The sequence below is a fragment of the Protopterus annectens genome, chromosome 3.part0 (genome assembly GCF_019279795.1).
Source record: "Protopterus annectens isolate FY-2018-M chromosome 3.part0, PAN1.0, whole genome shotgun sequence".
Taxonomy (NCBI): Eukaryota; Metazoa; Chordata; order Ceratodontiformes; family Protopteridae; genus Protopterus; species Protopterus annectens.
The window spans coordinates 255,146,315-255,173,749 of record NC_056731.1 but is presented as its reverse complement, the minus strand read 5'-3'; positions in this window follow the sequence as shown (position 1 = coordinate 255,173,749).

Sequence of the window (27,435 nt, the reverse complement as noted above, 5' to 3'; positions counted from 1 at the left end):
GTTCATAGAAACAGGGAATGCTATGGCAATAAAGACCTGCAAACAGTCTATCAGCAACAAATATTGTGCATCTGACAATTAAACATATGGATGTAGAGGTCAATACTAGGCTGTTTGCCCTAGGGAATGACAGCTTAGCCAGAGTGTGCTTGGCATCTGCATCCCCAGTACAGTAGGCTACTGTGCCACTGTAAAGTAGGTCACATAAGGCATTGTGTGAGGCTAGTGTGCTGTGCCTTTGTCAAGCAGGGACACAGTGGAGATCCCAGGGTTTGAATGTGCTAAGCCACATCCATGTTGTTGGTGTGTGCTGGAAGAGGGTTGCTGAGGACCTCTAACAGTAAGTGGGCATCAATAACAGACTGAGGGGAGCCCTGTCTGTATTGTCTGGACAATTTCACTGTCAACACTGTGTTGTGATGATTATGTGGGATTGAAGTGTCGTGCCGGTACTGTTCAGAGATGTCCTCCCTCTGTGGGCTACAGCTCTGCAATGTATTAGCTCACTCTGTCTGTTGGGCAGCTCATATATGGCTGGTGTACACCTGACAGGTGTCCTGTTGTGGAGCAGTCATGGGTATATGTGGGATAGCATGATCAATGCAAACCTTACACATGCTCATAGAATGCAATTGTCAAGGAATATGCAGAGTGGCCAGTATAGTCCCCCAGCATGGGTCCTTTGAAGTCTTTCACCCCAGTCTTCACAAGTGTAGAGTCTGCTTGTGCTAAATACAGTTTGTTTGCAGTGACAACCTTGCCTGGGGGTGGGGATGGGATATGGATGTCCAGGGAAAGGTGGGTATGGTCAGATATCCACAATGGTGATCTACCTCTGGTGTGGAACAGTGAGTACCCATGTTGCAGATGGACAGGTGCAATATGTATTCCCCCATGTGGCTGTGGTGAGTGGTTCTGCCATAGCACATGGAACCACAAATTGTAGTGGCTGTAGGGTAATGTTGTAGAGGCCTGAGTATTTCCCACACACAATATGCCTGTACCTGATGTTAACAACTGGAATGCTGTATGTGAACACCTGCATATCCCGGCACTGTTCCCAGGGAAGCAAAGTGTGTGTCCTGGATGTGGGAGGGGTGTTCTGGACTGGTTGCGTTGTGTGTTACAGGTCCTGTGGTCACGAAGCATGGTATAGAACATAACCTGCCAGTGCGATGTGCATATCTGACCCTGATGTAGGTGGCTGCAAATGCATATATATGCTATCCTCCACCTGACAGGTAGTACTAGATGTACATACCTCTGTAGAAATAAAGATGTCAGCACCCTATAAATACTGCAGGTGCAGACCAGATGCCCACTAATTCGGATAGCGAGCTCTGCTAATGCGTCTCCCTCAAGTGTCATAATATAGTTAGGTAGGAGTTTGAACCATGCAAACGCTCAGTGTGTGTGTGTGGGTGAGTGGGGTTGTTGTGTGTGCAAGTCTGTGCGAGGGAAATGTCCCTTTGGCAACTGGGAAAACACTCTACAGGATGCACATTCCCCTTTCTAAACACTAATGATGTCAGCACCCTATAAGTACAGCAGGAGAAGGGTAACCTCCCAGTAATGTGAATAGCACGCTCTGCTAATGCATCCGTCTCGAGTGTCATAACATAGTTCGGTAGGGGTTTGAATCCTGCAAATGCCCAGTGTGTGTGGAGGGGAGTTAGTGTGTGTGTGAGGTGAATGTCCCTTTTGGCAACTGGGAAAACACTCTACAGGAGGCACATTCCCCTTTCTAAACACTGATGATGTCAGCACCCTATAAGTACAGCAGGAGAAGGGAAACCTCCTAGTAATGTGAATAGCGCGCTTACTAATCCGTCTCCCTCGCAAGTGTCATCACATAGCTAGGTAGGGGTTTGAATTCTGCAAATGGCAAGTGTGTGGATAAAGGGAGTGTGTGTGCTGGCAAGTCTGTATGAAAGATATGTGAATTTTGGCAATTAGAACACACTATATGATGAACATTACCCTTTCCAAACACTGATGATGTCAGCACCCTATAAGTACAGCTGGAGAAGGGAAACCTCCAAATAATCCAAACAGTGCACTCCGATAATGCGTCTCTTTCAAGTGTCATAACATAATTAGGTAGGGGTTTGAATCCTGCAAATGGCAAGTGTGTGTGTTTGGATGAGGAGAGTTTGTGTGTGTGCAATTCTGTATGAAAGACATGTGCTTTTTGGCAATCAGGAGAACACACTATATGATGCACATTACCCTTTCCAAACACTGATGATGTCAGCACCCTATAAGTACAGCAGGAGAAGGGTAACCTCCCAGTAATGTGAATAGCACGCTCTGCTAATGCATCCGTCTCGAGTGTCATAACATAGTTTGGTAGGGGTTTGAATCCTGCAAATGCCCAGTGTGTGTGGAGGGGAGTTAGTGTGTGTGTGAGGTGAATGTCCCTTTTGGCAACTGGGAAAACACTCTACAGGAGGCACATTCCCCTTTCTAAACACTGATGATGTCAGCACCCTATAAGTACAGCAGGAGAAGGGAAACCTCCTAGTAATGTGAATAGCGCGCTTACTAATCCGTCTCTCTCTCAAGTGTCATCACATAGCTAGGTAGGGGTTTGAATTCTGCAAATGGCAAGTGTGTGGATAAAGGGAGTGTGTGTGCTGGCAAGTCTGTATGAAAGATATGTGAATTTTGGCAATTAGAACACACTATATGATGAACATTACCCTTTCCAAACACTGATGATTTCAGCACCCTATAAGTACAGCTGGAGAAGGGAAACCTCCAAATAATCCAAACAGTGCACTCCGATAATGCGTCTCTTTCAAGTGTCATAACATAATTAGGTAGGGGTTTGAATCCTGCAAATGGCAAGTGTGTGTGTTTGGATGAGGAGAGTTTGTGTGTGTGCAATTCTGTATGAAAGACATGTGCTTTTTGGCAATCAGGAGAACACACTATATGATGCACATTACCCTTTCCAAACACTGATGATGTCAGCACCCTATAAGTATAGCCGGAGAAAAGGAACCTCCTAGTAATCCGAATAGTGCACTTCGCTAATGCGCCTTTCTCACATGTCATGACATAGTTAGATAGGGGTACGAATCCTGCAAATGGCAAGTGTGTGTGTGGGGGGGTTAGTAGGGTGTGTGTAATTGCAAGTGCGAGAGAACAGTTCCTTTTGGCAACTACTATAATACACCAGATGCTGCATATCCCCCCAGTAAACACAGGTGATGTCACCACACTATCAGTACAGCCAAACAGGTATAATTGCCCAGTAATGCCAATAGTGCGCTCTGCTACTGGGTCTATTACCACTGTCAGAGCACAGATAGGTATGTTTTGGAAACCCACAACTGCCACGTGTGGTTGTGTCACACAATATGACCATGTGTGGGTTGTTGTTCATAACAATGCATGACATTGCTTAAACCAGCAATGCAATGCACACATGATGTATGTGTGTGACACATACACATATATACCTGTGACCTTCAGTAGTTACCATGTCTGACATGTGCCTCAAGTGGATAAATGGTATTTGCAATGCATAACATTATGATTGTGTCTTACTGTGCAGGGGCCGCATGCGGTATGTGTATATACAGTGTGAGTTGTATATGGTATCATCCTAACAGCAGGGGATACACGTCTGGTCTGGGCCATATAGTCTACATGTAGTCGATGAACAGGTGCTGCATGTTCCCACCTGTTGTGGGAGTGGTAACATGTTGTTCCACTGAAATTCAGTGACTACATGCTGGGAACCTTTCAGCTAATGTATTGTAGCTACAGTAATGCTCACACACAATGTTCGGCTGGATGCAATCCAGCCATATAAAGACATATCTAGAGACTGTCTTATTCCCAGTGTTGTTAGGGAGGACAGGTGGGTTTCCTGTGTATGGGAGGGCTGTGTGTGCCAGTCTATGAACCAGAAGGCAGTCCAACACACTGTTAGCTGCTCATGGATAGGCCCTGATGCTGTGTGCTGTGCCAACAACCTGGAGGTGTGTGTATCTGTGGTGCCTTGAGATACCACCCCCCTGTTCAAGTGTGTTACATGTGTAGGGGATGACAGGCATGGTATGAGGTATAACCTGGCAGGGATGGGTTGCACCTGTGAGCCGTGAATCAGGAATCTGTTACTGCACAGATATTGCAGTTTACCGTGCTGAGGACAGTGTCCAGTGCATGCATCTTGCGGTGTACCCTGCTGGTGTTGTGTAGCATTACTGTTAGTGTCCTATCCCGTGTGATACCCACGGAGGTGGCTATGTAATCCATGTCCTGCAGCAAAAGGCACTATGTGTGTATCAAGGGGCTTCGCCAATATACAATGGCCCATGGGTGTCACGTGCAAGCTGCCCTGAAATCATTGTGGCTTCCCTAGCATGTAAGCACACTTTGACAGCCATTGGATACCCTATGAATGACATTGGAGATTGAGCAGAATGTAGACATAGAACACCCTTCCTACATATTGTGGTAGCATACCTGGTGAGGGTATGATGGCAACCAAGGTCAGGCTCATACTGGCCCATGCCACATGCTGAGAGAGCCCTTCTATGTTCCCTATCATGTAGTCCAGGGAGGTATGTCTCAGGTCATCCATAGTGGCATGGACAATGACTGAGTCATATGTGTCCATGCCTCTGACTGACCTGTATGCATGTGTTTTGTGGTGGACCATAGTGCCCCACGGGCATATCACTGTGACCTTCACCATGTACAGCCTGTTGAGCGGGACCCCGCTGCAGCAGCCAAGAGAGGTACCCAACACATCTGTAGCAGGTGTGTTGGTAGCCCTACAGGCTGTGAGTGTGTGGCACACGGGATGTGTGTGCCATGTGTGGCATGTGCTATGTTCCGACTTCACATATGCCTGTGCCAGCTGCGGAGGTGTGTGATGCTCAGGCAGGATGCTATTCTGAGTCTCCAAGTATGCCCCAGTGTGTTCGGATTACTGTCAGTGCGGTTCTCTGTCAGACTGGTATTGTAGTCACTGTAGTATGTTATGCCACCTGACAGGGTATGGCAGTACTGGGTTCAGAGTGCTCTGTCCCCAGATTGGCTATGTGGTGGCATCTCACACATGTGTTGTACATTCCTGGCCAGGGGAGAGGGTTGACTGCATACATGTGGCAGCTGTGACATTGCCACATGACTCACATAAACCACAACTGGACCATAGAGGTGATTCACAGGTTTCCTTTGCACATGCTACCATAGTAGTGTGATTGCCATGGTGATTACCAACACATAGGGCCAATGCGGAACAACATACTGAAGGTGAGTACGTGTGGGTGTACTGCTACTGATTTCATAGCACTGGCATATATGACTGCACATGTGGGTAAATGCCAGGTAAGTCATATGGAATGTGTCACAGGCAATGTACATGCGAACAGGACAAACAGTGATGCTCTGTCAGGTGAAAAATTGACATACATATAGTACGCTATGCAGATGTCACTAGGAATCCACAGAAGCTCTGTAAATATACATTGCAGGTGGAATCAGTGTTCCAGGGAACCTCAAGCAGACATGCATGCAAACAAAGCTACAGTAAGCAGTCCTGGAAGTAGTCCATTGTACAACAAAGAAGGGGTAACACTTCCAGTAGGTAACAGTGCAAATATGCAGGCACTATCAACATGTACCCAAGAATGCACAGCTCAGATGTCCATGGTAGAACTGATATTATGTCATATTTAATTGTAATTTGAATTAAATTGGTACTGCACACATATCAACATGCGCAAACATCCACATTGCATAGTCATTGTGGGCAACATGCCACCATTAGTGTACATGTCCATCATTGTGTATCACTACTTGCATTAGCTTCTCCCCTGTGCTACCTATGTATGTGGCTATCTGTTGACATCCTTACCACCGGTATGCAATCATGTGCATACAGTTACTGCATCAGGCATGCTGGGATATACACACAATCATATCAGCACACTGTACTGTTACCAACATGATACTAGTAATACACTTCTATATAGTCACCCTGTGCATCAGCAACATGTTTACCTGTTCCTGCACTGCATGCAAACAAAGCTACAGTAAGCAGGCCTGGAAGTAGTCCATTGTACAACAAAGAAGGGGTAACACTTCCAGTAGGTAACAGTGCAAATATGCAGGCACTATCAACATGTACCCAAGAATGCACATCTCAGATGTCCATGGTAGAACTGATATTATGTCATATTTAATTGTAATTTGAATTAAATTGGTACTGCACACATATCAACATGCAAACATCCACATTGCATAGTCGTTGTGGGCAACATGCCACCATTAGTGTACATGTCCATCATTGCGTATCACTACTTGCATTAGCTTCTCCCCTCTGATACCTATGTATGTGGCTATCTGTTGACATCCTTACCACCGGTATGCAATCATGTGCAGCTGTTACACTATGGTACTTACTATGGGTGTAGATAACAATTCAGGACAGTCATACAGTTACTGCATCAGGCATGCTGGGATATACACACAATCATATCAGCACACTGTACTGTTACCAACATGATACTAGTAATACACTTCTATATAGTCACCCTGTGCATCAGCAACATGTTTACCTGTTCCTGCACTGCATGCAAACAAAGCTACAGTAAGCAGGCCTGGAAGTAGTCCATTGTACAACAAAGAAGGGGTAACACTTCCAGTAGGTAACAGTGCAAATATGCAGGCACTATCAACATGTACCCAAGAATGCACAGCTCAGATGTCCATGGTAGAACTGATATTATGTCATATTTAATTGTAATTTGAATTAAATTGGTACTGCACACATATCAACATGCGCAAACATCCACATTGCATAGTCGTTGTGGGCAACATGCCACCATTAGTGTACATGTCCATCATTGCGTATCACTACTTGCATTAGCTTCTCCCCTCTGCTACCTATGTATGTGGCTATCTGTTGACATCCTTACCACCGGTATGCAATCATGTGCAGCTGTTACACTATGGTACTTACTATGGGTGTAGATAACAATTCAGGACAGTCATACAGTTACTGCATCAGGCATGCTGGGATATACACACAATCATATCAGCACACTGTACTGTTACCAACATGATACTAGTAATACACTTCTATGTAGTCACCCTGTGCATCAGCAACATGTTTACTTGTTCCTGCACTGATGTTGGAGATTGCAGGAGGTGGCACAGTTTCATCATATGCACAGGGTGTGAATTAGGTATGCCTGAGTCTGCCACTGATACCACCAATTGACATGTATGTGTATGTGTGTTGGCGAGGGACAGCAGTACAGGGTGGGGCACTGTTGGTGCAGTGTGTGTGTGTGTATGTGGTAGCCCTAGGTGTTAACATTTCACATGTGTGTATGCATGCACTCAGTTCCACCTCATGGCTGCCATATACTGGAGTTTGTGGACAGCCACAGACTGCACCTGGCAGGTCATACAGATCAGTGTCTGTGGGCATGGACATGGTACCTGTGCCTGGCAGGGGTGCTACAGACCGTATCCGGTACTAAGCCAGACTGGGTACTGTCATCAGAAGCTGGAGTTTGTTGACTGGACACAGGTCCCTGTTGGGACTGTCCAGAGCCACGTGCATGTGGTCTCCTGGGGTGGTCTGATGACAGCACAGACCCAGCATTGCTGGGGCTGCTGCTGGCACTATGGGGGCATCTGCAGGCCTGTTGTTGTCCACACCGACTGCCAGCTGCTGCTGTTGCTGACATACGGCCATGTCGATGCCGCAACCGTCCACCATTGCCCTGGCTCATGGACATGTGGTTGTGGAACTGCTGTAATATGTCCCCACAACGTCTGTCTATGACATCGGTGAAATTACGGATAGCATCCGCAATGTCACGCATACTGTCAGTCATGGATGTGCGACATGCTCTCAGCTCCCTCAGACCTTGTCTGGTGTACCTTTCCATACATGACTGTGCCTGCATGACAGCCCAAAACCTAGCTGAGGTTGACAGACCTCTTTGGGCACGTCTTCCAGAGGCAGTACGCCCACGGATTCTTCCACGAGAACCCATGGGCAACTGTCTGTGTGGTACCATCTCAGGACCCTGCCCATGGCTGCTGTGTGGGGAAGCATGTGCCACAGATACCACATTACCCTGGTCAATGCCCACTGTATCCTGTCCATCACCTAGGGACAATGGTGACATAGGATGTACTGGCAGGATGACTGTGTGCAATGATGGGGTTGACAGCTGTGTACTGTCAATTGGCTGACCAATGACGGACCCTGACACACCTTCCTGTACCGTTACGCAGATATCATCATTATCAGTACCTGTGGCACCAGATTCAGGTTCCCTGCTGCAGGACACCAGAGCAGCACCAGAACCTGTGGGAGGAAGACAGGAAACACAGTTTACAATGTCTAAACAATGTTACCAGTGATGCACACATGCACACATGCACACATGCACACATGCACACGTGGACACAAGCACACATGCACACATGCACACGTGGATACATGCACACATGGACACGTGCACACATGGACACATGCACACATGCACACATGCACACGTGGACACAGGCACACATGCACACATGCATACATGCACACATGCACACATGCACACATGGACACATGCACACGTGGACACGTGCACACATGCACACATGCACATGTGGACACAGGCACACGTGCACACATGCGCACTTGCACACATGCACACGTGGACACATGCACACATGGATACATGCACACATGGACACAGGCACATGTGCACACATGCACACGTGGACATGTGCACACGTGGACACGTGCACATGTGGAGACATGCACACATGCACACATGCACATGTGGACACAGGCACAGATGCACACATGCACACCCCGCAGTATACACACAGAGCACTACTGAGTTACACTGTTATTACTAGCCCTATCAGGACTATTATACTATTATAGGTATTGTTAAAACACACTCACCAGCATGGATGGGATGCCTTGCTGTAACACTGGAGGGGCCTGCAGAAATGAGGGGATTAATGTCAGTGGGCACATCTGTGCCATTGATACTGCATATGATACAGTTCAGTAGTACACCAGTTGCCTTTCACATGTCAGCTGCTGATATTGGCAATATCACACCTGCACAATTACATACTATGTTGACAGCTACATACCAAGGACACACCTTACACATGCATAAACTAACAGTGTACAGAACAGTCAAGTGTACATATGGCATATTACCTGCACGCTCCATGTCGTGTTGCTGTGTGGATCCAGCCTCCATCATAATGCAGGTGTGTTGCTGTTGATGTTCCTGGGCTGGAACCACAACACTTAGGAGTAGCCCCTCCAGTCTGGTGAGGGGGGGGTGTGGCCACCCCACCTGCTGTGGCGACCTGTTGCCTGTGGATATCCGACGCATGCTGATGGACATTTCTGATTAAATCACTGCAGTGATGTCGTACCTGCTCATATGTCCTATTATGTGTGCCAATGTCATTTACCCTACAGACAAGGTCTTGCCACAGTGCAGCCCTCTCCTGCTGATTCTGGCTGGTGCGGGAAAACAGTATGTCATAATCCCGCACCAGGCTCTGGTGTATCTCTTCATCTTTTGCAGCAGAGTAGGCAGGATTTCGCTGACGCACCATGTCCCTGAAAGAGAACACAAACAGCATATTAGAAAACTATGTCAGCAATATATGGCACACATACTATACATGATACTCAACTGTAGTGATATACTACTACTCCCATATGTAGCACGTGTGTGTGTCTCTTGGTGGATACACATGTACATGGCCAGATATCAGTGCTCAGCCAACACCTGTGCAACAATACCTGCCACATTCCATACAACATAGTACCAAGCCCCATCGGTCAGTACACTGAGACAGGTCCAATGCACAACCTCACTCTGGGGGTTCATACCAAGGTACTGTATGTGGAACGCCATCCACTAGTATGATCTGGACACAAATTAATCGACCTGTATATACATATCCCACCACCACTTCCAGCATAGTAGACTACTGTGATATATATGTGAATAGACAGATTTTCACTTGTTAGGACTGACATGGTATCCATGTAGCCCACTGGGCCAGTGGAAGCCACAACCCACAATGCTGACCCCTTTGTGAATGCTTCCCACAGACATCCCAAAGAATGCATGGAACATGCACACACAATTCTAACCCAGACTCTATGCACAAAGGTTAAGCATCCTGTCTGGTGGACCCCAGCCAAAGGCAAATTGTATAACGATAGAAGGAGGCTACTGCAGGACAGAGCAGATTCACATAAAGGGACAGCATCTGTGGTCGGCACTGGTAATAAGCTAAGGTCTCTCATGACAACATCCAAGGCCAACTCTGAGAGGGAAATGGCCACGGACACTATAGATAACCACAAGGCCTTCTTCAGTTTTGTTAGACACATGGACCAAAAGCCTCAGATATGCTCTGAGTTACTACATACCTACTTAACATTCACTGAATCCATAGATATTGGCAACATTCTGGCAGACAGGTTCAGTGCAAATATCCCCCCTCCCTCTCCCCCACACTTAGAAATACTTATCACAGCTGAATGTAACCTCCCTATCATCTCAGATGTCCAGGTGAGGGCCGCCCTCAGCAAAGCAGAACACACAGCATCAATGTGACCTGATGGTATCCCTGGATGTGTGCTATGTGAACTCCAAGATGGGATACAACCGCAGATAAAACTGATATTTAACCTTGGCCTTACTACGGGATATGTACCTGAATACTGGCATACAGCAACAGTGGTCCCACTCTACAAAGGAGGCACCTCTACTGACCCTGGGAACTACCACCCCATAAGCTTAACCAGCCTGGTCTGCAGAGCTATGGAATGATTCATTATGGGACTCATATACAGCGATATTGGGTACCTGCAGACACTTGATCCCACCCAGTTTGCCTTTGTGATGGGCTGCTACTGCCTTTTGAACCTGGTTGACCTTTTCAAAACAGTCACTACAGCCATTGATGAGGGCAAAGCAGTCCATACAGCCTACCTGGACTTGCCTAAGGCCTTCAACACAGTACTCCAGTCAGGCATCATAGACAAGCTCATCAGCTTACATGTGAATACATATGTCACATGATGGGTTGCACACTGGTTGAACTACAGAATCCATAAAATCAATATTGCGGGAGCCATGTCAGACTCAAAGCCAGTCACATGTGGTATCCCACAGGGCTCTGTCCTAGGACCCCTCTTGTTTGGCATTTACTTCTCAGATATGAAAGCAAACATGTGCGGCTTGTGGATGACAAAGTTCCCAGATGACTGCGAACCAAGCGCCATAGTCGTTACACCAGCTGACACACACATCCTACAGACAGGCCTCACTGAAATGGACAACTGGTGCCAGAATCATGGCCTAACACTGAATGACATGTAATGTATAGTCATCCCCTTTGGGTAACACTACGTGCACACAACTTATCACATAGACATACATATAGATACAGACCAATAACACATATGGAGGGTTCACAGTATGTAGACTATTAACTTGTTACTTTACATTACCTGTGTTTGTCGCAGCTGGTTGCATTACCATTACTATAGCTTCCTGCTGCTGCTAGCCCAGCTTGATACTGACACTGATGACAGCTTCAACTTAGTTTGTCTTATGTGTGTTTTTGTTTGTGTACTTATTTTCTCTTTCTTTTTTCTCTCTCTCTCTCTCTCTCTCTCTGCCTCCAGACGGTGCAATGAAAGTATTGCATGTGTGGAGTGGGAATACAGGATGCTTTTGTAGGTATCTGCATAAGTCCATGTGATGGCCTCTGCACCAATTGTAAGCCAGCATTTGCTAATTGCATGCAGCCAGTTGTGTACTGATTGCAGTTCTCACTGTGATTTCAGGACAGTGCTATAAAAGGGTATGTGAGATAGGCGTTGCCCTTTCAGATTGTTAGGGCGGGGACCATGCTGGTATGCTGTAGACACTGTTCTGTGAGTGTAAAGGTTAGTATCTCTCTCATGATTCAGGCTGTGTTATAGATTCACATTTCTCCATTCATCTCTCCTGTTTCCTGTACTAAGTGTGTATGTACACTGACACCTACAACTATATATCTATATATATATATATATATATATATATATATATACACATATATTTATATATGTATGATAACTGACATTATTGCCTACTAGCTACCAACTAGCATGGCTGCTTCTGTTCACACACTACTATTATAGAAATCCACTAGATTTGACAGCAAATATACATGACATGCTTTGTGTACTACACATCCTATATTCCCTTTAAATTAATTCCTACTATTACATGATATATTTATTGTAGCACAATGCTCTTGTATAACAGTCATGGCTTAGTGGTAAGTCATGCAGACTACTGTTTCCAAGGTCCTGGGTTCGGGACTACCAGTGGGATTTTATTTTGCTTTTGAACTGATTACAGGACCTGTCAATCAAAGTGAATAAGGCACTTTTAAGCAGTTGTAACCAGGTTAGCGCTGGTTTGCACAGAGCTCACGCATGCGCACTGGCGTTCAGCTCCGCGCACACATGCTTACAGCCGCTTAACAGTGCTTACTCTGGCGCACACCCGCGCTATTTTCTTTGAAAGAAATGAAAATGGAGAGACAGGAAAGTGGTGAAAAAGGGGTCACAAAGAGGGTAAGACAGTAGGGAAACAAGCTTGGGTTTTGCAGGAGGGATGTAGGTAAGGCCCATAGCTGCCCATTTCTTCATCAGCAACAGCTGTGCATATGTTTGTAGTTTGGTGTGACATTTGAAACCTTCCACCCCTGAGAGAGGTGTCAGGACAACAATAATACTTGTTGTACAGCCAATTGTAATTGATAGTTTCCATGTCCAGCAGACATGTGTGCGGAATGGGCAGCTATGTATGAGGCGTAACTTTTTTGTGGGTACAGAGTGCCCTTTTTTTTTTTTTTCAGGTGAGAGTGGTATGTCAGGTAAAGGAAGTCGGTATAGCTGGGGAGGTAGGTTGGGTAGGTCAACAGACAAGACTAACAAGATGCATACAGGGGTGGTGTATGACATGTGTGGGGGGTTACACAATTGACGGGGATGGATGTTTGGATATCCAGAGCCCATGAGCCCACAGATGGCAACAGTGGAACTGATATTCTCACCCATGGGCAGTTGCCACTGTTCCTTCACTGCCCAGGACGGGGCTGTGCTGGGGGCTGTGTAGGCTGGGCAACAGGCATGCCCATAAGTTGTGCCACCTGTGCCTCAAGCTGGTGTAGGGGCCCAAGAACAGATTCCCAGATCTCCCTACGCACCACAGTCTGGACGCTATGGAGGGTGAGTGGTGGTTCTCCTCCAGCCACACTTGCAGAGGGGGGACGAGCCCCATCCCCTGCAGCGCTTCACCCACAGGTGGCACAGGGCCACTGGAGGAGGGTCCGGACTGGGCACTGCTGCCAGGTGCACTCGCCAGCTGAGGTGGGAGAGGTGGGTCCGCTGGAACCCGCCTTCCCTGTCGTCCTATGTTTTGCATTATGTCATGACAGTTTGGGTTAGTAACATACAATACCATTCGCAATTAGTTGTAACAGCATGCATTAGTATTCCCATTAACCAAACACCCAGATATTCACACCATTGAACAGCGAGCATAACACATGCATAATTTGAACAGCAATACACAGTCCAACAACATGCAGGGTTGATTGATGGCAACAGGCCATCAGGTTTGGATGTATGAACAGGGCAGATGCATCAACATACATGTAAATATGTATGACCCAACAGGACAAATGTCCAGGGGTGTTAATTGTGATTGCACATACTAATTTCACGTGGAATGGATTATATGTGGTTATAGGGTAGGGTGAAGAAAATATAATTAACACCTTCAAATACCAATACATATGCTGTACATTTCTAATAGCTGCAGATATATACACACTACTGTTCTACCTACAGTTTCCTATGTGATAACTACTTCAAGTTGGTGATAGGACTGTTACTGCTACATCAATATACATTTTATTGTTATTCATACACGTTCATATCTGGCTTTGTTCAGCTACATCATCCTGCTACATTTGCTTTATATAGCTATAGACAACTGTGGAATTTTGGTATTTCAGACAATCATACTATCTGCATATTGCAGACTGAGAGCAACACATCCAGATTTTGGGATACACATTCCAGCTGCAGCAACATTTTGAACACATTTTTCAGTTTGGTTCTGCTTGTCACATTCATTTCATTCTATACTGACTGCAGTATACTTTATTCAGGGGTTATTACTACTTTATTGGTGGATTCTTAACTCTTTCTCACACTCTCTCACTTGTTTTAATTTTACAATTCAGGATGGTACTTACTTCTACCCTTTATTGACATGTTTTACCTGTAGTTATTACAATCCTTTCCAACAGTCTCACTTCTGTCTTGTTTCAGTATTTCCACAGGGTTATATTTCACACATGTGATTTGCTCATCTTCTGCAGCTGTACTTTTCAGCCTGCTGCAGGTTGTGTACTATTATATTACAGGTCGGGCATCTTTATTTCAGACTTTATTTGAGACATTTTCATTTTTCTGTTTGGATTACAGACTGCAACACACTTTTGTAATCAAGCATTACTTGCAAACACTCTTATACTGTTACTTGCACATTTTATTACTTAGTGACTACACTGCACTCTTTTGCTAACCGTCATACTTTTATATTTCTTTACAGTTACAGGGGAAGGATTACTGACCTGCCTGGTGGTGCAACTGCACCAGCCTATCACCATAGGCTCTGCGGTTCGCAGAACGGACACCTGCAGCTGTAATATAAATAAAGTAATATTGGAATACACATCTCCATTATATCAGCTAGGTTAATTTCTTACATACATAATTAAATGTAACTTACTCAGTAGTGGGGCGTTGGGCATTTGTCGGGCCTCCTGGATCCAACGGTTCAGTTAGTCCTGCTTACATCTCTTCAGGTCCGCATGGTGGTGATGGACCTGCTTACCAGTCCTTGGAATCTCTGTGGCACTGGTGAGATCATGAGCCAACTGGTCCCACGCCTCAGCCCTATATGCTCCCCACAGGACCTGGCCCTGCATGAGTTGGGCCTAATGATTGTGGACAAGGAGCCAGACCATATATCTGGACTCCTCAACTCCCCACCTCTGTGCTTGGAAGCAACTACCCTCACCTACTCCTGACATTCTGGCTGCAGGTTAGTTCTACAATCGGTTATGCTGTGTATTCCCGCCTATGGGGATTATATATGCCGTTTTTCCCGCACTTATCTGTGATTGGCCATTTTGGAATTGTATCAGCTTCACAAAACCTGCTTTGTCATGCTCCTCTTTCTATTCATTCCTATATATTTGCTATTACTGCATTTCTAAGTACAGCTGTCATGGTTTAGTGGTTCAGTACCTTGACTATGGTGCATGGTATCCTGGGTTCGAACATGGCCACTGCTTTTTATATTTTATGTCTGTCTAGACAGGCTAGGGGGTGTGTCTGTGTAAAGGCAGTTTTGTTACAGCTTGCTCAACGTTGCCCGTTGGTTAGCTTGTTGGCGCAGTGCGCAGCTCCGCGCAAACGGGTTACACTGGTTTACGCTACATTTGGCTGTAAGCACGCATATTATGCTCAGCTCACCTACGGGCACTCATTTTGCATCTATTGAACCATTGCTCACCTACGGGCACTCATTTTGCACCTGTTAAACCACTGCTCACCTACGGGCAGATGCACTCACCTTGTTAAACTGTAGCTCAGCTATAGGCACATCTGACATTTTTTACTATTTTGTTATCTCACATTTCTTCTAAATAAATGGCCTATTTTATTACATTTTACATAAAATATAATTTTATATGTGTACATATATGTCAGGGACTGGTTTCATGCTTATTTCACTGAAAATAAAAATTGATGCTGTGGGGGCTCGAACCATGACTGCATGCTCTTAAGCCGATGTCTCTACCACTACGCTATTGCTTTTTTGCTTACTTTGTATAGTTAGTTCTTATATACTTTTCCACTCACTGCTAACTGTGGCTAAGCTACGGGCATGCCCATGCAAACGAGCGCACTCACTGGTAAACATCTTTACAGTTTAAAAAAAATATTAAACATGTTCATTTATATGATTTTATGTTCATAGTCTGTGGGGGCATGTGTTGTGTTGTGTTTATTCACATTTCCATGTACTCTGTTGTGGGGGTTTACTTTGGGCACTTTTACTCTTCTGGGAGCGTGTCTGCTTGCAGGGCTCGTCCTACGGACATGCCCCTACTGTCTTCCATGGACCATGTTAGCCTTAGGTGTGATTCAACATGCCCTCATGCATATGCATGACATGCTGACATCACACCGTTTAACTGCAGCCTCCATGTAAGCCTTGTATCTCTTACACGGAGGCTTCGTGAATCCTGCCCAGTGTCTTTTTAAGAATATTTTTATAATTGCATTTCATGAATATTTATGAGTTCAGGGAGGTCCTTTTTAGTCAGTGTGATGGCATTGGTTTATTACTTAATTAATGCTCTTGCAGGATGTACTTAAGAGTGTTTCCTGGATTTGCTTTCATCTTATGAAGTTGAGAAGGTTCTTGACGAAAGCACTTATCTGTTATTTTGGTTTAATAAAGTGTTTTTACCGCTCACAATGTGCTTTGCAGCCATTTTCTACAAGGATTTATTTGGGTTGCTGGAGTGTGTGGTTCCAGGAGTGATGACTGTTTTTCTACAGTTTGTGAACTTTTGTGCTTTTTTATATCTGGATATATCCTGCATGCAAGTACAACCTGCAGGATCCATGTGGTTCACTTTCCACCTGATGATTACAGAGCATTCCTGTGGGATTTCAGAGAGTTAGGAGCCAAAACCATGTTAAGAATACTGTACTTGTCAAATCCAATGTTGGAGACAGTAGCAACAAAGTTTGTTTCTGTTTTCAGTTCTGTTTTACAGAATATGCATTTGTCTGTTTCTCCCACATGCTCAATGAACTTTGTAAACCAATGTGTAAATAGTCCACTGTCCTGGGCTGATAATATTAACCTTTCACCTTTTGTTTTAAATTCTCCTCTCCTCATCCATTCCTACATCAGGTTCTGATCGACATGAGGTTGTTGCAGGAGTTTTCTGCACTTGCAGCTATAGTTATACATTTTCCACATTTCTTGCCTTCTTATCCAGTCCTTCCCCTTATATTCTTTTTTTTGTTTTTGACACATTCATTTGCTGCTTGATTTTTGTTTACTTCTGGTTTGATTACCATTCCCACCTGACACTGATATGTTTCTGCTAAACTAAGCAAGGAAAACATCTTAGACTTGTTCTCTTCATGTTTCAAAACTTTCACTATGCTTGCATCTGATCTGGTCAGCAGATATGTATGCAGTCCTACAATTGCAGATCTATACATGTAATCAGTTTTGAGAAGGACCATACCTCCTTCACACAAGGAACATATAATCTTGGTATACATTGATGTTTATAAATCATTTGATAAGCATGAAGCATTTTTCTCGTTTTCCTGTCCAACTAATCCAATTCCTCTTGGGGCCATTCAGTCACCTCAAAACTGTAAGTTAGAACAGGAAGAGCAAACTGGTTTATAGCTTGGACTTTGTTTCTAGTTGTTAGGGCTGCTTTCAGCATTAATTTTTAGTCTTTTAAAATATTCCTTACTGAATTTTGTTCACATTCGTTCATGTTTTATTGTTGATCCTTCATCAGTTTCCAAATATTTATGCACTCCCTCCTGCTCAAGTTCCTTTATATCACATTCCCATTCCAGACTATTTTCTTTGTGCTGCAGATTTCCTGCTTTAAATGCTACATTTTCACATTTATCAAGACCAAATGACATTCTTATATCATCTGAGAAAGTTTTGGATACTTCCAGTTGTGCTTTCAGCTCTTCATCTGATGTACTATTCAGTTTTAAATCATCCTCAAAAAAAGAAGAAAAGTCTTTACACTTTGTTGTTTTATGGGAGCCAAATTGTAACCATGACCTAATCTTTTTAGTAGATTGCTTAATGGGTTAAGGGCAAGACAAAACAGCAACAGTGACAAAGAGTTACCGTGGAGTACTCTCTTTGAATTTTTATCCCAGGGATAATAATTTGTCCTTTATCATGCCTTAGCTCCAAAGTGGTTGTCCACTGTTTCATCGTGACTGTAATGTACTTGATCAGTGTAGGCTGTATCTTATACATCTATAAGCACTCCTTTATCCATACATGTGATGCTGTAGAATGCCTTTTTGTAATCTATACATGCCATACTTAGATTCTTCCCCTTTTTACCATTCTCCATTATGATTTAACAATAAATGATCCTTTGTTCCATATGACTTTCTTTTGTTACCCTTTTGTTCTATTGCCATGACTTAGAGTTTTCTTCTAAATGACTATAAACTCTGTCAGCATCAGTTCCAGTGTATAGCTTATACATCATTGGAAAGCAAGGTATTGCTTTATAGTTTTTAGGATAGCTTGCAGGTTCACTGTTAAGAAGTATCATTTTTCCTATTGTTAACCAGGTTGTTGTCTGTTTGGGTGCATGTATAAGTAGGTATTACTCAGGGCTAAATCTTCATGTAAAGATGTTAATACTTTTAGCCAGAAGTTAGGTACTACATATTGGCCTGAGGTTTTCCAATTAGGAGCTTTTCCTAGTTTTATTTCAATTTATTTTGCTGTTGCTTCATCCCATTTCATATCCTGTACATTTGAATGTCTTATTCTTTCTTTTATTTCTTCTAGTCATTCAGCATCTTTATTACATTCAGACTCAAGAATCTAATGCTAAAAGACAAAAAACAATGTTTATTGCAAAGCTTTCGGGTCACAAGCACCCTTCCTCAGTGCTACTATCATGAAAGTAAAAAATACAACATTTAAATAGGAGTTCTTAAAAAACACATGATTACAACCAGCCTATCATAGAAAAGTAATGCTACCCCCATATTACAATATACATTTTGTAACGATGCACATGTATATGTAAAAAAGTTATATAAAATAATTTAAAATTTATATATAAATATATATGCACATACAATACACATATATATATAAACATATACATAAAATTATAAATTTTCTGCCTGTTTTTTTTTTTACTAAAATGAGCTTCAAGCTAACTGCATTATTTAAATCAGGTAAAGAATCTGCCTGTAACCTAACTATCCATTCATACTCTTTAAGTTCAACAATATTATTAATGTTACCACCCCTATTACTAACATATACTACATCAATAACTTTGAATTTAAATTGATGTTCTTGACCTTTTTCAGAAATGTGTTTACTTAATGCATTAGTTTTGATGTTTCTTCTAACATCAGACTTATGTTCAGCTATACATTCTCTTAATTTCCTTATAGTTTTTCCGACATAGAATGATGAACATGAAGTACAAGTAGCTAGGTAAACAACATTAGTAGTATTGCAATTTGCTGAACAATCAAACATATATTCTTTATTAGTTGTAGGGTGTTTAAAAATGTTGTTCTCGGTATAAATATCCATACAACTGCAGTTTAGATATTTTATAATACCTGGTTTACTAAAAATATTTTTTATGCTGCCAGTTTGTTTAAAGTCCTTGTAGAACAGCTTTCTCTTTAAATTATTTTGATTTCTGTAAGCAAAAAATGGTCTATCACCACAAATTTGTTGTAACTCAGGCATTGCCATCAAAGTTGTCCATTTTCTTTCTATGATTTTCTTTACTTCAGCAGTTTTTATATTATAAGTAGTTAAATACCTTATTTTATCATTTTTGTTCTTCTGTGTTAATAGTACATTAACAGTACTATCCAAGAATATAGGTTTAATACTATTATGTCTTTGATCACAGACTTCCTCATGAACCTCTTTCACCTTTCCTTAATCATATTCACTTTTATAAAATTCTTGCATCATATCTTCTGCCTGTTGTCTAAAAATGTCATCTTCTGTATTAAGTCTACTTAATCTAGTCACCTGTGCTGTTAGTACCCTGTGAATACATGAGATGCATGCATACTACGCCTATTTACATAGAGGTTTACTTGAACATCTTTCTTATGTACCCTAGTTTCTATGCTTCCTTCTATTGTTCTTATCTCTACAGCTAAGAAAACTATCTTTTCATTTGAACTCTCCATTTTAAACTTTAGAAAACTGGTAGTAGAGTTAAGATAAGCAATGTATGCATTTAACTTTTGTAATGTACCTTTCCAAACATGAAAGCAGTCATCTACAAACCTTTGGTAAAATATAACATTACTATTCAAAGCATTTTGTTTACTATAAATTAATTTCTTCTCCCATTCATACAGTCCTAAATTAGCATAAGTGTTGGCCATGGGAGTACTCACCTGCAAGTAAGGTTCATTGTCATACAAGAACATTTTTTTAGTTAGTACTAATTCCAGTAGTGTACAAACAGTTTCTATGTCTCGTATATCATCTATTCCATATCTATTTGGTATTACTGTAAATAGAGACATAATGTCCAATGTAACAAAAACATACTCAATCTCTTGATGCTTGACATACCACTCTTTCAACTTGCACAAAAAGTCCATTGTATCTTTCAAAATACTAGGACATTTATCTAGATATATTTTCAACTGTTTTTGCAAATACATAGAAATGGGCTCAGTTATCCAACCACCCCCTGAGACTATTGGTCTTGGGGGGGTTAAACACATCTTTATGTATTTTAGGAAAACCATATATCTGTGGTATTCTAGGGCATGGGACAGACAAATAATTAAACAATTCCACATTTATATCATTCATCAATTGTAATTCATAAATGGCATATTTATTTCAAAAATATGTGTTTTTACTTCTAAAAAAGTTATTTTTCTAAAGGTCTCTACATTCTATACCATTTCATTTCAAGATGCCATATATTCCACAGGATCATTATTTCTTCTATCCATTCAGCATCTTTATTATGTTCCACAGGATCATAATAGACATTCCTCCAGATATTTCTTCTGTTTATAGTAGTATTTGTATTTCTTTTGCTTGTTTCTCAAATATGTATAAAACTTTTTTGGGTCATCAATAAATTGCTTATTTTGAACATTTCCTTTATATTTATCTGCATATCTTCCAAGTTTTTCTGCCAGTGCTGATATCTTTAGTTTATTATTTGCAACAGTGTGCAATAGATCCTGGTCTGTTTTAATGCTGCACATTGCTTTTATCACATCTATCTTTCTATTTTTGTTGATCGGTTCCCTCTATTATACTTTTAGAACAATGACTATTCTTGTCTTAATTGCCTTATAGTTTTCTCTGTTCAATATTTCCATGATGGCATTTGATTTCTTCCCTTCCTTTCCCTTATTGCCCTGTATTTTTGTGGTAAGACTTTACCTGTTATTAATTTAGCTGCAGGGTAATGTATCCTGTTTACTCCTGTTATGTCACATGAATTTCTCTAAATAATCTTGATTTCTCTATTAATTTGTTTTATCAGACTTCTAACATTCTGGGTCTTATGACTTTCTGTAATCTATATCATTCAGCAATCTTAATATGTCTGTCCATCTCTGTTAAACCAAGCAACTCTTCCCTTAGATCCTTTTCTTCTCAACTGGGGTCACATCTTTTGTGCTCTCTGTTTCCTGTGGGCATTCTACAGAAAGTTCCAGAACATCTTCCTATGACATATTCTCTTCAGCTGTATCCTGCATCGACCACTGGTCTTTCATATGGGAACTCACTGCCCAACACTCCAGAACACTGACGCCACAACATTGACTACGTCAGAGTTGCCACCATTTCCTATTCCTTCCCTTACTGTGCAATTCCAACTGAACTTTTGCACAGGTTTCCTACTGAAGGTTCTGTGACATCCCTCCTCTAGGCCAGTGATCAAGGAGCCTCAGTCCTGGTCACTGACACCAGTGAGGAACATTCACTTGGAACAAAAATTGATACACACAGTATTTCAAGATGCAGCTCTCTGCACCAAGCACAATTTCCCTTAAGAGTACACAGGGAACACACTCAGGCTTAGGGCTTGTTCTCTCGCTCTCTCTTTCCAGACCCCAAATAACACTATAACACTTATCACTTCCTTTCAAGCTGATCTAAGAAAGCAGGAAATCTGAACTCTGAGATCACTCACTACACTACAAGATCCACCCTAACAAACTGTGCTTGTTATACTTCTGAATACTTGCTTTCTGCCTGGATATAAATCAATTATACATAAGACGTGAATGTATTGCAGATCTGTAAAACTCTAATTGTTCTACTCTGTGGTTACAAAATCTCTGATGCTTCATTGACGAGGAAGCTAACAAGTTACAAAAAACAATTAGAAATTCTGTTACAGAGATAAGTACCGCATAACAGGAAAACAAAACTCATTGGTATATAAATGTGAAACTCTGCTTAACTGCATATGTGGCATCTAAATGGAAAATATATAAACAAAGATTAATCAAGAATAGTCAGACAGAAGAAGAGTCTAGAACATGGAGCTACCCTGCTGTCTGTGATATGCAAACTTGTGAGTGTTTCTGCACTTTGCTTTAGCTCATAATTAGCTAAAAAGTCTATTTGTAGACATTTTTTATTTAATTGTGAAAAGTACTGCTTAATTGTTTTTCTTAAGTATTTTTTTATTTCCCTTCTAAAAAGCTTGTGGCTGGTGTGTGTGTGTGTGTGTGTGTGTGTGTGTGTGTGTGTGTGTGTGTGTGTGTGTGTGTGTGTGTGTGTGTGTGTGTGTGTGTGTGTGTGTATGTAAGAGTTTATTCAAAGTAGCAGCTATTGTGAATAACTGGACAAGTAACCATAGGAAGACAATAAAAATGAGAGAAATTGGTGAGAAAGGGGCCTGGGAAGCTAGGCAAAAACTCTGCTTTGTACGTGTTCAGTGTGAAGTTTATTTTTTGGGTGTGGATAATGTAGGCAGTAGCATAGGGTAGGGTGAGAGAGGCAACTGATCCTGATCTCTAATGTATTACAGCTTTTAAAAGCTATTATTGCATTTCAGTCAAATCTGGACACTTTAGTATTCTCTGTGTGGTCTAAATTATAGAAACTGCAGCAAGCAGTTTGCTACAGTTTAAAATAAAAAAGCATGCAGTTTGCTACAGTTTAAAATTTAAAAAAAATCTCTTGTTTTAACTAACACCTGAGCACTTTAGTGCTCAATCCAACCAGGATATTAATTTTATCAGCTGTTTGCTACATTTGTAGCATGCAGTTTGCTACAGTTTATAAGAAGAAATGTGTGTGTGTGTGTGTGTGTGTGTGTGTGTGTGTGTGTGTGTGTGTGTGTGTGTGTGTGTGTGTGTGTGTGTGTGTGTGTGTGTGTGTGTGTGTGTGTGTGTGTGTGTGTGTGTGTGTGTGTGTTTAACTAAAACATGAGCACAGTAGTGCTCTGTGCAGGCAGGGCATAAACCGTAGCAACTGTATTTTTCTTTTATTTTAATAAACCATGTTCAATGACGGTCAAAGGCAGGGCACAGAAACAAGACCTAATGGCTGGTCAGTAGGGGGACTTGGTCATGCATATGGCCACCTGGTTGGTGTGCTAGTTAGAAGGAATGTCATTTTTTTTTCTTCAGTGTAAGAGCTGGGTGCATGGATCTGTAATAAGCCAATGTAGGAATCAGGTTAATGCAAGTGCTTTTTTTCTCTCTTCACTTGAAGAGCTAAGAGAGTGGGATACTAGTTCATGGCACCAGTACAGGGTGCTGGGTTAAACCAGCTATGCTTATTGGAATAGGCACATACCCAGGGCAACAGAGCATATTTTCTGCGTACTGTTGCGGGCAAGCAGCATTTAGTGAATTGCTTAGTAAATCACATTTGTATGCATTTTTATGCTTTAAAAATTATTTGTACATGGTGTGACTCAAAAAAAACCACACCCCTCTTTGCAAGGAGATTTAAGATGCTAAGATTTTTAGATATAAAGATAAACTTAGTGATATGTAGTGGAATAGCTCCAAGCACCATAGAATGTTTACACTGGGCGCAGAGTGGTATACCGACATTTTACTGCACTGCATATTTGAGTATGTACTTCTTTTGTTACACTACACTTATTTCCTCTAACAATCCATTCTGCTTTTATAGGTGCATAGGTAAGTACTAAGGCAGCTGCCTTTGGGGGCCATTTTAAGCCCAGCCAATTTTCCTTTTGTTGCTTGAATTAACCTGATCAGTTTGGTGTTAGATTGGCCTTACCTATCCTATGGTTGATAACTATGTATTACCCCTGAAAATAACTGGGATCATACCACAGATAATTTTAGGGGATGCATGCATGGGATAAAGCATATAGGAGCTGTCTCTATCCATTAGTAGTATAGGGAAGTCTTGGGGTAAATTTTCTTTTACCCAGCCAGAGATCCAGGCTGTATCTGAATATGATCCAGGATGAGTTTTGTTTTACATGGAATAGGAATCCATTTCAGAGCAGTATTATCTTCTGGAAGATATACCTGCCCCTCCAAACTGTACTGTTGAATGTTGCAGAAGAGGTTTAATTCACTGGACCAAGTTTTTCTGATGCCATTTGACTTTCTGATGTGAAGTAGGTCCAGTACTGGATCAGAGGATGCTTAGTATGCCAGACACGTATCACTTCTTAGCTGTCTTAGCAGTCTATAGGATACTAAGTATAATGCCGGGTTTTGAGGTGGTCCATGTAAGATCCATTGTTCAGGCCTTGTATCCTTTAAGTAAGACATCTCTGTGGCTTTCCAGCTGCTGTATGTGTCTGGACAGATACATGCCAAAGGGGACATTATACTGAATGACTGGTCTAATGCTGGCTGAGTAAAGGGGAACAATGACATCTCTAGATCTAGCCGTAATCCCATTGTTTATAAGCTGTGAAATATAGAAGAACTTTCTTATGAAAGTAAATACACATTGGTTGAATGTTAGGCCACTATCCACATATGTTTCCACTGGGTCAGCTCTCAGGGGCGTATTGTCAGTGTAGTACTTCTCTGGGTAGGCAACTTCCCAAAGAATACAATAATGCATTTTTGACATTCAGTGTCAGGCCATGATTCTGGCACCAGTTATTTGTTTGGAACAAAACGTCCTGCAGGATGTCTAAAGCATCTGCAGATTCTGAAACTGCTCCTACTTACAGTCATCTGCAAATTAAGTCAGCCAGAGCCCTTTGGTATTGGCTTTTACTTCAGAGACGTGCATGCCAAATAGGAGATGCCCCAGTATCAAACCCAGGGAGAATCCACTGGTGATTCATCTCATTGTTGAGGTAGCTGTCGTAGTTTATAATTCTCCCACAGCTGTGAATGAAACTACAAGACTAAGGTCTCAGACTGAGTTCAAAATGCAACAGCTAGCTTTGCAAGTAATTCTACTTATGCTAGAAATATAGTGTAATGTATAAACAATGTTCAGATCTTGCAGTAAATCACAATTCTGTTATTGCAAATGAAGCTGCAAGACTAAAATTTCCAGAACAGGTTAAAAAATGTAAATATATAACTTTTTAAAAACAATGCAGAGATGTAAAAAAAACAAAACAACAAAAAAAAACAGTATCACCACACAGGTCACTATAAGTTCAACAAAAAATATTTAAATAGGATTGAAATAGAATCTTTTTTTCTTCCCTTTTCATTCCCAGAGTTCCCGGCTTTCCATGCTTCCCAGAGTCTTGAATAAAAGACAGCATGTGATATATTTTTTTGTCCTGTCTCATCAGCAGTAGCTAGTGTTTCCCATGTAGGTAAGGTACTGCTTGTTGTCACCGTACTGCAGTGAATACTTTACCAACCTGTTTTTGCTGTAACAAACAGTCATGTAGATAGATCAGGGTTATGCTAAACTGTGTTCGGGGTGGGTTATACTAAGCACATGCAATCCATGGGATCAATAAATTCTATAGATGTGTTTTTCTAATATTCTGGGAAATGGAGCAAATCTGCAGTTTGTATAATTTTGATCTGCTCCTGATATAGCTGTCTTCTGTGTGTACCATTGTGGGACAGAGATAACTGCTACGCTATCTTATGTATTATAAAAGCATATTTTGTGGACAGCTTGTACTGTGGAGTGCCACAGTTTCTTACTACTTTACATGTAGATGCATTACCCTATGGAGCACAAATCTGAGTGTACCAAATTCTTTGTCAAGTGTTTCTTATCATTTATGGTTATGTGTTATATTTCACTCTATCACTACTAGCTTGATGCTCCAAATCACATATATGTTGATGGCTAGTATTTGCCATCATGTGTCTACATATAGCTTGGTTTGTTGCCTAATTGTTTCCATTGGTATGTTGTGGGTACAGACTGCCATGGCAGATGGGAGACACACGAGTACATCAAGCTTGGTGCAGCATGCAAACCAGGAAAATATCTACAAGTATCCTTGATCAGGGTGTCATGGTACTTCATGCTATGTCCATACAGATGCTCACTCGTTCTAAAACTACACAACTTCCCACCATTAGTCAGTTTTACATTTTTAGGACCTTGTACTTTTGCCAGTACTGTTTCTGTACTCCTTTGCTTGTCTATGATGTATCAGCCCATTCATGCAGACTTTTTGTGACAGCATATGCCCCATCATGCACTTGTATTCATGACAATCTACCACTCTGCTCAGACTGCAGATTTTGGTAACTGTTTTTTATTTTAGACTTGTTTTAGTCTTTATGACCCTGATCCTATAGCCCATCCAACACCCCTACTGACTCTCCTATTTTCCCCATATCACATGGTAACTTAGTCTGAGAAGTGAGGGGAGGAGTGCAAGATGTGGGTGCTCTGTGGTGGTCATATATAACTATCTCTGAGAATTTTATTTTCTCTTGAATAATATTATTTTCTCAAAAAGGAACTAAATGCATAAGATGTCAGGCACATAATGTTCATCCTGTTATAATGTCTTCTCATCAATAATTTTACCTTCAGACTTACAATTATTAGTCTACCATTCAAAAACATGCAATTTACCTAGCTTACTGGCCTCCCCATGACACCTTACATTTTGAGTCTGCAACTCAAATTGTGGCAATCTTTGTTGTATTCAGAACTACAATGTCTATGCCATTACAATCACAAAAAAGTCATTGAGCCGGATTTACGAAAGCTTGCACAGAGTGCAAGAAGTGTGTAGGAGCTCACGCCAGCAATATGTCTGCCATGTGATCCAGGTACAGCCAGCAGGAGCGTGCACGAGAGCTGCTAAAGCTACCCTTGCATGGACAGCATCATGGTATGCAAATTACCTCATTTGCTGGTGAAAGCCGTGGAAATGAGGTAAATTTGCGATCCAGGAAACACTAACCTGTCCGTGGAAGATTAGTGTTAGCTGCAGAAATGTACTCTGTTGGTAACGGAGTACCATTCTGCAAATAGCTAAACGGAGCTATGACAGCTCCAAATAAAGGATGCATACAGTTGAGGAAGCATGCCAATG